Raw genomic sequence first — 13,494 nt, 5'->3', positions numbered from 1 at the left:
ACGAGGTCACGAGAGCCGATTAGGAAGTGAGATCAGAGGTCCACACTCTTGCCTGCTAACGAAAAGTGTGTTTTTTAGGGCTGCAACCATTAATGAATTTAATAGTTAATGAATCGGTCGATTCTTTTTAATTTCCTCATCTTTAGTCAAATTTTAGATTTTGGACAAATAGAATAAAAGGTGTGCAGAACAACAGAATATTTTGTAATCAGGCATGGGGAGTAACGGAATACATGGAACGGCAAAAATGATGTTGGCAAGCTGTTTGGTTTTATTTTCATTTTGTTTCTGTCGCATGATGTTAGTTTTGCCGGAGATCAGAGAGATACAAGCCAGGAGAGAAAGCTTACCACGTGTTGTGAGTCATCATTTTATTCATATTTAGTTTTTTTTTGTCTTTTATTAGCATATTTGGTATTGAGTAATCCAAAAGTCATTGAAAGTAATCCAGTTAAAGTAACCCTACCCAACCCTGTTTGTAATATAAAACAACAAAACATCCAAGTACAGTGGAACCTCGGTTCTCGACCATAATCCGTTCCATTTCTTTGTACGAAAACCGATTTGTTCGATCACCGAAGCCGTTTTTTCCCCATTAAAAGTAATGTAAAATTGTTTTATTCCGTTCCAACAGCTTAAATGTTTACCACGAAAGTAAAAATGAAGCTAACCCAGGCTAATCGTACGTTCGCGTTAGCGTAATCTTCCGTACGAAAGATTACGCTAACATGAACGTGTAAAAATAAAAAATCAGGTCGTTTACACGTCATTTAGCACCCGGGTCTCCACAAAAAAGTGGTGAGCGGTTAAAGGATAAATAAAAGAATTATGAATAGGATTTCTTACCGGTCGGCAGAAGCCATGCTGTATTCCTGAAAGAAGGGAAACTCGCACACCTTCTTCATATTTGCTATTATTTCTTTCTTAAATGCAATAGTTGTACACACTACTCCTCTTTTTTCACCTGTAGCAACTATGCTGCTTGCACCAAGCTTCTTCCGAGGCATAATTAGGGGTTAAAACACTCCCTTCACCGCTTTTGAAAAACGAAAACAGAAAAGGAGTGCGCGTTGCCGTGACAACAGTTCTTCACGAGGGGTGGGGCAATCTACACTCGTAAGCCGCTCAGCGTCGCCCTTGGCGTACTGGCGTTTGAACTCTGATTTCTGAACGAAAAGCGAAGCAAGAATTTCTCAACATTTTTGGTCGAGAACCGATTTGTTCGAACTGAGAGGCGTTCGAAAACCGAGGTTCCACTGTATTTGTTGAATAACTATAATATAAAATACATGCAAATGTATGCTTTATACCTGCAAATATGTGGGATACTCTTTACCTACGTTAAATTTTAGTGTATGGCTGTTACATTCCAATTGTGTTTGTAATGATGAAATGTTCAATAAAAAAAGCATTAAGAAAAAATATAGGATACTTATTTTATAAAAACGGCCTCAAAGCGCTCTCTGCCAGACCAAAGTGTTAGTGCAGCCTTTATCTTTGCAAAAAACTTAAATGCACTTCTTTGCATTGATTTGACGTGCTTAGTATTCCATAAATAGCGCGACACAACGAATCGATGATAAAATCGGTTGCTAATGCTTTTAACAACAATTTATTTTATCGATTTGTTGTTGCGGCCCTATTTTTTTTGTTACAGTACCATTAGTAGTTTTACTTTAATTGCACAAAAGTGTAGAAAACCTCAGTTTAAAGTCAAATCAAGCCACATTAAAATGCAAAGGAAGAACCGTTGTTTCACAAAATATTTAACCCCCAGCTTTTGTTTATTAAACAACGCCTCTGCATCATTAGCCATTTTATCCAACACTAAGATTGGGTCCTTAACCCAATGTGTGCGTGTTTTAACCCTTAAGCATACATCTTTTGACCTTTTATTTCTTTACGCCCATTTTGTTACGCTAACATTTTGCTCAAATTTGTTTTTGGTTTGATATCAATGTTTTTTTGATCCAAACCTGAATTAGATCCGGTTTCCTTGTCGTTTGAGTTTGCATGTAGCATGCTCCACTGTACTTTGAGCATATCTTCCTTTGTTCTATCCTGAAAACAAGCATAATCTTCCTCCAGTGCAGGGAAAGTTTTTACCCATGTGTAGAGTGTACAACATTTGGTCAGAATTTCTTTTTTCAATATCTGAAAATGATCAAACAATGTCAAAACTTGTGAAGTAAATACCTGTACCGTGTTTTAAGTCAATCACATAGATATGTTATCTGACTGACACTGCTGGAATGTGAGGTTCGGAAGGGAAGGCTATGGCTTCATTTGCGCATCAAAGGTTGCCATCACAACTCCACCATAGGGGGTCAGCCCCTCCCTGGAGACTGTAAACCAGATCTGGTACATGTCTCACCTCACAAGGGCAGTCTGATTTTGACCACCCGCAAGGCAGGAGGGATGTCCTAACAGGACAAAAAGCTGGATAAAGGCCCTGGCCGGTCCTGGCCATGTCTCAGGTCAACAAGCAGCCAGAAAATCTTGCCAAGTCAGAAGCTAAGCTTAAACAAGCTTTCGGCCAAAGTGGTGGGACAAAGCCAGCGACCTCAGAGAAGCCTCAAGCCACCAGCAGTCAACCTCTCCTTCAACACTCTGCATTCGGTGGTCCTCGTCCCAACTGGCTCTCAAGCCCACCAGGATTCTTCATCGGTCTACAGCTGAGGACATAGACTGGGCCTTCATCTTCATCGGCGCAAAACTTCGGATAACATCCCGTTGTTGCTAGGTATTAGTATTGGTGTGGCATTAGAGGGGAAACTATCAAAATACAATAACGTAATAATCAAGCCAATGTAGTGGCCTATCCAAATGGTGCCAGTTTAAGTTAACTTCTAGTTTTGTTTTGTTCTATTTTCTTCTTGTTTTTTGTTCTATTCAAGCATCTTCAGTAGATGATTCGTTAGAGGATAGTCCATGGATCCAAGAGTGTGTGTGCCTTGATTAAAGTACATTGAACTATCAAAACGGTGAAAATAATTCACCTAAAGTGGGTGTCGCCACCCTTCAGAATAACTAAACAAGGTTTTTCATCCGTTTTCCTGACTGCTACTGTATGCTTCCACACTTTTGAGAGTCACTGCGTCTGAGAAAGAATGAATGCATCCAGGTTTTAAAACAGCCTGCAGTTGAACAGCTAGTAAACACACGATCCCGCATAATTCAAAATCAATGCAATATTAATAGGTTTATAATTCCTGTTATTACCGGAGTAGTGTTGCCAATCTCCTGGGTGCATCCCATGGAGAACTACGCTCGCGTGCAGGATTTTGCCTCCAAAGTCGGAAGCGTGGAGGTTCTGTAACATCTGTAAGCGCTAAACAACGCGTTGCGGGGGCTCTTAATTAGCGCACTTGAAGTTATCTGACGACCCACATCTCATAATGAAGGCACCAGTGAGTCCTATTTACATAACTTTATTTAGTATTGTATGGCCATTGAGAGTCCCAGTGGCCAAGAGAGTGTTGCGGGTGAAAAGAAGGGTGTCAAGTTGGGCCCCTCTCTGTGGGCATTCTTCCTCTCGGTTATATCTCGCGAGGGACCCAAAGGTCTCTCAAAAAGGGTTACCAAATAATGGTAACCTTGGCAATTAGGATTCGTAGGGGTGCTTGAATTTTAATGTGTTTGCAAGGTCAGGAAAATGCTTACATTTTGGGTGCTAAAAATGCTTAAAATTGTTGACATTGTCATGTTTCTCGGCAGTCTGACTCTACAGACCACACAAATCTTTAAAAAAGTGTGTGAAAATGACAACACGCCTGCTCTGGTGGATTGTCATTATGGCGTTGACACGTGCAGTGTCACCAACCCCTTTTGGCCAAGAGGACAGCCCTATTTAAAAAACTCTCAAAGAGTTTTCCGCTCCCAAAAGGCTCCTTAGATTTTTAGCTGCATATATTTGGATTATATATATTTTAGGTTGATTATATTATCAATAATATCATTCACCAAATTATTCAATAATTAGTCATTTCAAATGTTTTGCAAGAGATTCCTGCAAAACACATGAAATATAAATTAAAATATTCACAGATCTACAACAACAAAAAAATCATTGTAAAATACAAAACAATTTTGGCTTTTTACACAGTGAACAGATTTAAAGTCGAAAAAAAACAAAATCCCTGAAAATACAAAACAATAAAAGTAAAAGTAAAAATATTATCTCTTCAGTGCTATAAATAAAAAATGAAATAGTCAAAGCAAGTCATATTTAATTGTATAGCCCGTTATCACAAAGTCTCAATGGGCTGTACAGAGCACATTGGAGCTAGATAGCAAGCCAAAATAGTAAAAAAGATCAAATGTTAGCTCAATAGCATGCAAACAAATGTAAAAAGCTAGATAGATAGCTTGCTAGATACCTAAAAATGTACGAAGATAGCTAGCTACAAAGCTAAAAAAGTAGCCAGATAGCTAGCTTAAAAAAAAAACTGCACATTTTTTGCTCATTCGCTTTATGAAACCCAATTACTGGAATGAAGTTTTTGGTACCACTAGGAGGCAGTAAATATTACACACAGTCCCTTTAAAGACTAACACTGCTCCAAATACAAAAAAATAACTATTTACAATTTTATTTCAACCAACTTAAACACAGATCATCTGAAAACGATTGAATGCACGCCGCTTCGGAGCAAATAATATCATTAAAAGGAGTCCAAATTTAGCCTATTTGCCTACTTCTTATAAATACAGTGATTCCTTTCATTTTGTCCACTGTAGTCAACTTATTCATTACTCAACATCTATTGAGGCCTTTCTGTGAAATAGTCCAGCTGTGCGTACATTCTTGAAGCAGAACGGCAGAATTCATGTCAGTTTAAAGCAGCCCATCGACACAAAAAGATCGAAGATCATAGATGGGGAAATAGCATGCACTCATGCAGCCCCAAACCATGACAGTATGTGCTAGGTGCAAGATAGAGACTCCATTTAAGATTTCTTCCTCTGAGGGTATTGGAAAAATTGGCCTTGAAAGTGCTTGATTTTGGCCATGCTAAAGATGCTAAGCAATGTAGCTGTGCAGATTTTCAAAGCATTGCTGTTATTGTAACAAATGCTACTTTTTGACCTAATCTAAGCATTACTGTTGAAGTTAAGATCTTTATTGTGCAATATTCGCTTCTGTCAGGCAGGTAATTTTTGACAGAGACTGGTAACAATAGGACTGCTGAGTGCTTAGCGACTTTTTTGTTAATTTTTTATAAAAATATGTAAAGTTGATTGTTTTTTTCTTCTTTCTCTTTTTTCTCCTTTTGTTATTGTATTCTTCCATTTCCTTTTTTTCAATTTTTGGGTTGTATTCTTTATTCTTCCTCCCTTTTACGTCATTCTGTGCATCATGTTACACAGCTCAGGGATGCTGCTGGAAATGTGAATTTCCCTTCGGGGATGAACAAAGTATCTATCTATCTATCTATCTATCTACTTGGTAATATAGGGCATCACAGCGGCTGAGTCGGCACAGTTCTGAGGTCATGGGATCAAATCCAGCTACCAGCCTTCCTGTGCAGAGTTTGCATGTTCTCCCCGTGTTTGCGTGGTTTTCCTCCCCCATTCCAAAATTATGCATGTCCGGTTAAATGGCCGGTCCAAATTTTCTCTTAGTGTGAATGAGTGAAGGAGTTGTCTAATAGTGCCCTGCGACTGGCTGGCAACCAGTTCAGGGTGTCCCCTGCCCACTGCCTGAAGATAGCAGGGATGGGCTCCAGCACCCCCGTGACCCTACTGAGGATAAACTGTGCGGATAATGGATGGATGGATAGACAGGTAACAATAGACTTCTTAGAACATACAATTTAAGATGAAGACATTTCCATTTATGAAAGCAATGTACAAATAAATCCGTCTCAGTAGACTTCGTTTTATCATTCTTTCCAATCTGCGATAGAGAATTTCTCAAAAATCGATGGGTACAAGTCAGCCAGTTATACATATCACGCTGCGCCAGTTATATGTATCGTACCTTCATAAATGCGGTTTAGTGCTACGATTCCATTACAAACTAATTCCATTTCACGCTGTACATTATTATCGTTTCGAAAGGCATACGTCTCAGCGCAGCCCTTGAACAGGAATTCATTCTTTTGCACATAAGTACCTAATGTTGAACCCAGAGAGAAACGGAGTAGTCCATATTGATTTCTTAAATGGGGCTTCCTCGCCAAAATCTACTCACGGAGTTCAATATCATAATACAACACTGTTAGGGGAAAAATTATACAGCAAAAAACAATTGTCTGTCTATCGTGAAAACAAATGCATGCGTTGTGTATCAAAAAGTCCCAGAGGCAATTAAAGACGCCACGGAACCTACAGCTAACGCTCCCTATAGAATATTGAAACGCTGGCAGTAATTCGCTGCCAGCGTAACACTGCGATTCCCAGGAGAAGCATAAGGTGAACACGCCGTTCCTCGCGCATTAAGGTGTTCTATCTTTATTGCCGTACGTGCCGGCGAATAACTCGATAGACGGGACGGAGGGGAGATATAAAAAGAACAGAGGTGACTTTGACTGATACGGCCGTCCTTGTTTCTGTCTGTCGCAACACGTATGCAAAGCTAACCTTAAATCTCATTTATGCTCGGGTAAAATGAAATGCATGTTATACATAATGAGACAAAAACGGAGTCTCACGATGGCATCGTTATAAACTACCGTATTTTCTGCACTATAAGGCGCACCTAAAAGCCTTTATTTTTTTCAAAAGCTGACCATGCGCCTTATAATACAGTGCGCCTTATTTATGGATCAATATTAAGTCGCAAAGTCTTGCAACTAATCCAAGCAGCCTCCGACTAGATTTTCCCCCAAACGCGAGTAGTCCGCGGTGTATGCTGGGGATTTGTATACCGGCGTTTCATTGGCTAACCAATTTTCAATCATCATTTGAATCAATCACTATTGGCTAAAGTTATTCGGAGGTAAAGGGGGCGGATCCTTTTTATCATTTACAGGCTCGTATAGGCTAAGGGGCAAAACAAAGCCTGCAATTGGCCGAAAAAGATGTGTCAATCATCAGTTGAATCGATCACTATTGGATAAAGTTATTCGGAGGTAAAGGGGGCGGATCCTTTTTATCATTTACAGGCTTGTATAGGCTAAGGGGCAAAACAAAGCCTACAATTGGCCGAAAAAGATGAATGTGAATAGCAAGTCTGGGTGTCTACGGCATAAAGAAAACATGTATTACCATTCTGTATTTGTAAATATTTTACTCTCCTGGATTTACTACACCCACGGATATAAGAGGACCATGGTTGCACATTATTATTGAAGGCAACGAATTCGGTGAGCTACTCCGGCTATATATTTTCCCAGTATCTTGTTTCAGAGTGATGTCGATGTTTCTGTGATGGGTCTTTTTTTAAATTAAACTCAATTCCAAGTGTTTATTGTCATATGCACAGTAAAGTTGCGAGCAAAAAGGAAAATAGAAACTAAGGAATGGTTGGCATTTCTTGAATCCCAAGACTTTAACCTTCCGAATGATATTTGGAACAATGCATTTGAGTGACATCGTACGGACACCGCATCCGCACGTGTCTACGACACGTATTTGCTTCTTTGCAAGCTTTCGGAATGTTAAGGGTGTAATAAGTTGGACTGAACTATCTGACTATTTTGTCCACGTTCCCATTGTAGCGCCCTATAACCCGGTGCGCCTTATAGTGCGGAAAATACGGTAGCAGTTTGAAAGCCAATATTTCCCTCAACTGTAAAAACAATATCCACGGAGTCTTTGGATGGCTGCAACTCACATAAGTGAGCTTTGTGTTAAATCAAGCAATTTCTTGGCTTACTTGGAGATTTGAAGGGATTTTAGTGTTGGCTGTTCATTGCCTTAAAGTGGGGCAGCACATTACTGGAGTTTAAATCTCATCCATCCATTATCTTGCACTTATCCGGGGTCGGGTGGCCCAGACGTCCCTATCCCCAACCACCTCCTCCAGCTCATCCGACGGGATCCCGAGGCATTCCCAACCTAGAAATAATAGTCTCTCCAGCGTGTCCTGGGTCCCCCCCGGGGCCTCCTGCCAGTGGGACATACCCGAGGGAGGCGTCCAGGAGGCATCCTTATCAGATGCCCGAGCCACCTCTCAATGCGGAGGAGCAGTGGCTCTACACAGAGTCCCTCCCGGACGACTGAGCTTCTCACCTTATCTCTAAGGGAGAACCCAGACACAGGAAATAATACAGTGGAATCTCATCTCATCTCATTAGCTGTAACGCTTATCCTCAGTAGGGTCGCGAGGGTGCTGGAGCCCATCCCAGCAATCATCGGGCAGTGGGCAGGGGACACCCTCAACTGGTTGCCAGCCAATCGCAGGGCACACAGGGACAGACAACTCGCACCTAGGCACAATTTGGACCGGCCAATCCACCTGAAATGCATGTCTTTGGAATATGAAATGAAATGATCTCCATTTATATAGCGCTTTTCAGGTCAAGACTTCCCAAAGCGCTTCACATTTCCCAATAGCGGCCGTGCAGCCATGTAACGTGCTTATTGGGGGTATTAGGGGTTCAGTCTCTTACCCAAGGACACTTCGACATGTAACACGGACAAGCCGGGATTCGAACTGGGATCCCTTGATCCCAAGACGAGCGCTCTACCTCTTGAGCTACTGCCGCCCCCGGAGTGCCCGGAGGAAACCCACGCAAGCACGGGGAGAACATACAAACTCCGCACAGGAAGTCCGGTAGCTGGATTTGAACCCACACAGGAAGTTCCCAAGACCATAGAACTGTGCCGCACACGCGCTAACCACTGCGCCGCCGTGCTACCCTACAGCGGAATCATTTTGGTTAATAATTTTGCTATAATGTGGGATTTTATTACATCATCAATCTGTTTCTCAAGTTTTACTATAATAGTATTTTGTTTTTCCCCCAGAAAAAACAGAAATACATGGAAAGAGCAAAAATAGTGGCTCGGGAGCCATATATGGCTCTTTTCATGAGTACATATGGCTCCAAAATAAAATGGAACTATTGCACATCTCTCTGTGGCGTTCCAAAGTCAAGTGATTTCATCCCGATTTTCCTCCATAAAAAGCCGAAGCAACTTCATGCAGAAGTTCGATAAGAAACCATTTAAACTGATAAATAAAAACGCTGGCAAACGACTTTGATTGGGTGAGCTGTACAGGTGGGCGGATCCTCATTTGACTTTAAACTGAGGTGGCACTTCCTTCTCTCTCTCTCGCTCAGTGCGGTCTACACCGAAGGTGAATATGACGATATGCTTATCGTTTGCAGTCATTTGTGACATTTTTACAAAAGAACTTTGCATGCACATTGTTTTGAAACCGTTATTAAGGACAAATTGAAATGGAAATGGAAAAAAATGGCCTCAACACTCTTAACTTAAGGTAGAAGACAAATTGTAAACGGCATATTTACATTGATTTGGGACACAGTATTATCATTTCATACATTTGGTTAGATCATCAAATGACACACAGTGAAATAAAATTAAATTAGCGTTTGTCTAGAGAGCGTGTTTGGCAGTTTTTTCAATTTTGTCTGAAAATATATGATGTGGCTCTCTCAATTTATTTAAAAAAAATGTTTTGCTTTCATGGCTCTTTGGGTCAAAAAGGTTCCTGACCCCTGCTCTTGTACCTCCTGAGCAGATAAGTAGCGAATAAGAGAAAATAGAAAGGTTTAACTCCTGGCTCCTCTGAGTTAAATGTTGAAGTACCCTTGGGCAAGACACTGAACCCCCAACCCCTAATCAGCATTGGGAGCCTTGCATGGCTGACTCGCTATTGGTGTGTGAGTGTGTGTGAGTGAATGGGTAAGTGTGAAGCACATTGTAAAGCGCTTTGGGAGGTCTTCATTGACTTGAAAAGCGCTATATGAATGCAGACTATTTACCATGACCATTGAATGTGTTCCCACTTACTGATATGGATGAGAGTTAGTTACCGTAAATTCCGGACTATAGAGCGCAAATGATTATAAGCCGCACCCACCACATTTTAAGAGGAAAACCGATTTTGTACTTACACAAGCCGCATCTGTATATAAGCCGCATGCGCCCACATTAAAAAATTGTAACACAAAATTAACCCAAACCCGACTTTAAGTCCTGCGATTGAAACTGTCCTTCATTAAAGTACACGGTCCAAAAATCACAGCCGGCATAATGAACGGAAAATGATACCGGTACTTAAGGTTTGATGCAGACCTGCAAAGTCCAGGTCCCGTTTAAAGTAATCCAAGGAAAAAAGTGTATATTTCCAGAGGTAAGGGTGGGAAAAATATATATCCACTATTGTCTGCCGCATTCACAAAAGGGTCTCACCTTTACCCCACTTCCCGTCACCCCGCGTTTGTTACGCCCCTTCTTTTTTATTCGCCCGTGCAAAACATATCAGAATAAGTGTCTAAAAGAAATACATTACAAAAATATACAGTTGCAAATACATATTATACATGGTTACACATATTTGCAAAGAAAGACGGTACACCGAGAGAGTTTTCAAAGCTTTAATAATAATATAACTTTCATCCCAAAGGGTGCCTGTGACAGGGCAGTTAATGGTAGCAACACGCTAGTAACACGCTTGCAACACAGTAAACGGGTCTGTTAAAAAAAACATACCGTACTTGTAAAAATCACGGTAAACCGTCCTCATCTTCCTCCTTAGAACTGAAGCCAACAAAGTCGTCTTCCTCGGTGTCGGAAAGAAACATTTTCATATAGACGTCGTCCCACGCTCCCATCCACTCCTGATTCTGTGCCCTCCTCTCCGTCACGCAGCAGACCACCTTTTCGGAACCCGTTGGTGATGGTGGATTTTTTGATGTGCCTTTCTTTTTCCATTTTGCATGATGAGGGTTTGTTTACGCTAATTTAACTTGTGCACAAGCCAAGAAGTTGCAGTCTTCCTCAGCGCATATATTCCACCGGTCTAAATCTTACCTTTTGTACTCGAGCGCCGCTGGCGGCTGATAGAAAAATGACATAAATTTGCCGCATCACTGAATAAGCCGCAGGGTTGAACGTTTGGAGAAAAAAGTAGCAGCTTATAGTCCGGAATTTACGGTACTTTGTTGATCACAGGGGGAAAAAAACAATGGCGTCTTTTTCATTTGCTAAGATAAAATTGGACAATTTTCCGCGGCACACTAGACAAGTTCTCACGGCACACTGGTTGAAAAACACTGCTCTAGACCACCTGATCCATCCGAGTGGAGACGGGAGGCTTGAGCACACAAACCCGCTGCACCGGCGTGACCGCGGCACCTTCTAAGCGGCGCGTCATGCTCAGATTACCGAACATGCTGCCGAGCGAAGGCGGGAAGACTGTGTCAAACGCGTATCACAGGGGAAACACGTGTACTTGGATGTCTATCCGCTTTGCATGTCGATGGGGACGTGCAGATGAAGGACTTGTAAGCGATGCAGCTTGTACCAATCTATAAGAACGTGTCTCTCTTATTCATTCTAGGGTGAACGCTTTTTGATAGAAATAAAGGATATCGAAAAGAACTGTTGTGAATTGTTACGGCATCTTCCTCAAATAGTGACAGATTAGACCACAGGTGTCAAAAAGGGTTGCCCGCGGGCCAGATCAGGTTCGCTAAGGGATTGAATCCGGCCCGCGAGACAACACTCAGAGAAGCGCAAGAGAAAAACAAGCTGCAGGTTGAAATATGTCCACTTGATGTTGCCGAAGCCAGGTGCCTCGAACAAAGACACTGTACAGTGGGAACTCGCTACTTCGCGCTTCGACGTTCGCGGATTCAGAGCTTCGCAGGCCTAAAAAATAATAATAATAAAATAAAATAATTTTAAAAATTTATATATATATTTTTTTATTTTTAAGCATTTTTGAAGGGGCGTCGCTACTTCGTGGTTCCATGTTTGCGGGTTCAGAGCTTTGCAGGTCTATAAAATAATAATAATAAAAAAATTAAACAAAAAAAAAGATTTTTTGTTTCTTTTATTTTTTTTAAGCATTTTTGAAGGGGCGTCGCTACTTCACAGATTTTCAATTTTCGCGGGTGGTTTTGGACCCCATTGACGGGGTCTAAAAAATAATAATAACAAAAAAAGTCTGGACGGTTTACCGTGATTTTTACAAGTACGGTATGTTTTTTTTACCAGACCCGTTTACTGTGTTGCGAGCATGTTGCTATCGTGTTGCTACCATTAACTGCCCTGTCACAGGCACCGTTTGGGATGAAAGTTATATTATTATTATCAAAGCTTTGAAAACTCTCTCGGTGTACCGTCTTTCTTTGTAAATATGTGTAACCCATGTATAATATGTATTTGCAACTGTATATTTTTGTAATGTATTTATTTGTATTTATTTTGGACACTTAATCTGATATGTCTTGCACGGGCGAATAAAAAAGGAGGGGCGGAACAAACGGGGGATGATGGGAAGTGGGGTAAAGGTGAGGAACAGACAGACCTGTTTGTGGACGCGGCGGACAATAGTGGATATACATTCTTCCCACCCTTACCTTTGGAAATATACACTTTTTTCCTTGGATTACTTTCAACGGGACCCGGACTCTGCAGGTCTGCATCAAACCTTATGTACCGGTATCATTTTCCGTTCATTTTGCTGGCTGTGATTTTTTTGGACTGTGTACTTTAATAAGGACATTTAGTTTCAATCGCGGGACTTAAAGTCTGGTTTGGGTTCGCACATACAGGTGCGGCTTGTGTAAGTACAAAATCGGTTTTGTGTGGTGTGGTGGGTGCGGCTTATAATCAGGTGCGCTCTATAGTCCGGAATATACGGTACTGTCGTGTTTTTCGGTGTTACTAAAAAAAAATAAAAAATGCAGATGTGGTATCTTGCAAATGTTTCATTCTATGTACAGAATCTTTTGAATCCACCGTTCGACTGCCGTTCAACATTAGTTACCGTAGCCATAAAGGCCAACAAAGGAATACCTCACCCCAGCATAAATGAATGCGCTCCGCTTCCTAGTTATCAGCACTTATTGTTTCAATCACACCGCTTTTGAAAGGGACTGCATGCTCTCCTTCGGACAGCTCATTAAGATAACGCTCGGTAGCTTTCCCGCCGTCGCCATTAAATGGAGCTTGTTTTGGGCGTCTTTGTCTCAGGCAGGAACCTGCGTCGTTGTCAGCACTATTCAAGCCAGATGGCGACACAAAAGCCTCCTGTCTGGAGTGCTTACACGAGCCTATCGCCAGGCAAGAGCCATTAGCTCGCCTTCTCTGGTTCCGCCGCCCCGCCACGTCCACCTGGATCGTATGACGGCGCGAGGGATTGAGGGTGGGGATCAGTGTTCCCTCTAAGCTGCGCGCTGTGCGCAATTGCGCACTGCTCGCACATGCTCAGGGCACAAGAAAATCTAGCCATCGCACAAAAATGAGGGCTCCAAATTACTAATTAAGAAGCGAATTAAGTCAAAGTTACAGTGCATGAAGGTCAAAATACACGGGTTCCCCTGACGTTGTGTCCTAAATGCGGTA

General features: G+C 41.6%; 1 protein-coding gene across 2 annotated transcripts in view; it reads right to left on the bottom strand.

The window, feature by feature from the left end:
* cd276 (CD276 molecule) overlaps positions 1-13,494 on the bottom strand; it is a 174,214-nt gene that overhangs the window by 39,548 nt on the left and 121,172 nt on the right. The gene's annotated exons all lie outside the window — the stretch shown is intronic.

The sequence above is a fragment of the Urocampus carinirostris genome, chromosome 4 (genome assembly GCF_059441175.1).
Source record: "Urocampus carinirostris isolate Australia breed hairy pipefish chromosome 4, RoL_Ucar_1.0, whole genome shotgun sequence".
Classification (NCBI taxonomy): domain Eukaryota; kingdom Metazoa; phylum Chordata; class Actinopteri; order Syngnathiformes; family Syngnathidae; genus Urocampus; species Urocampus carinirostris.
This window is presented reverse-complemented; position numbering and strand designations above follow the sequence as displayed.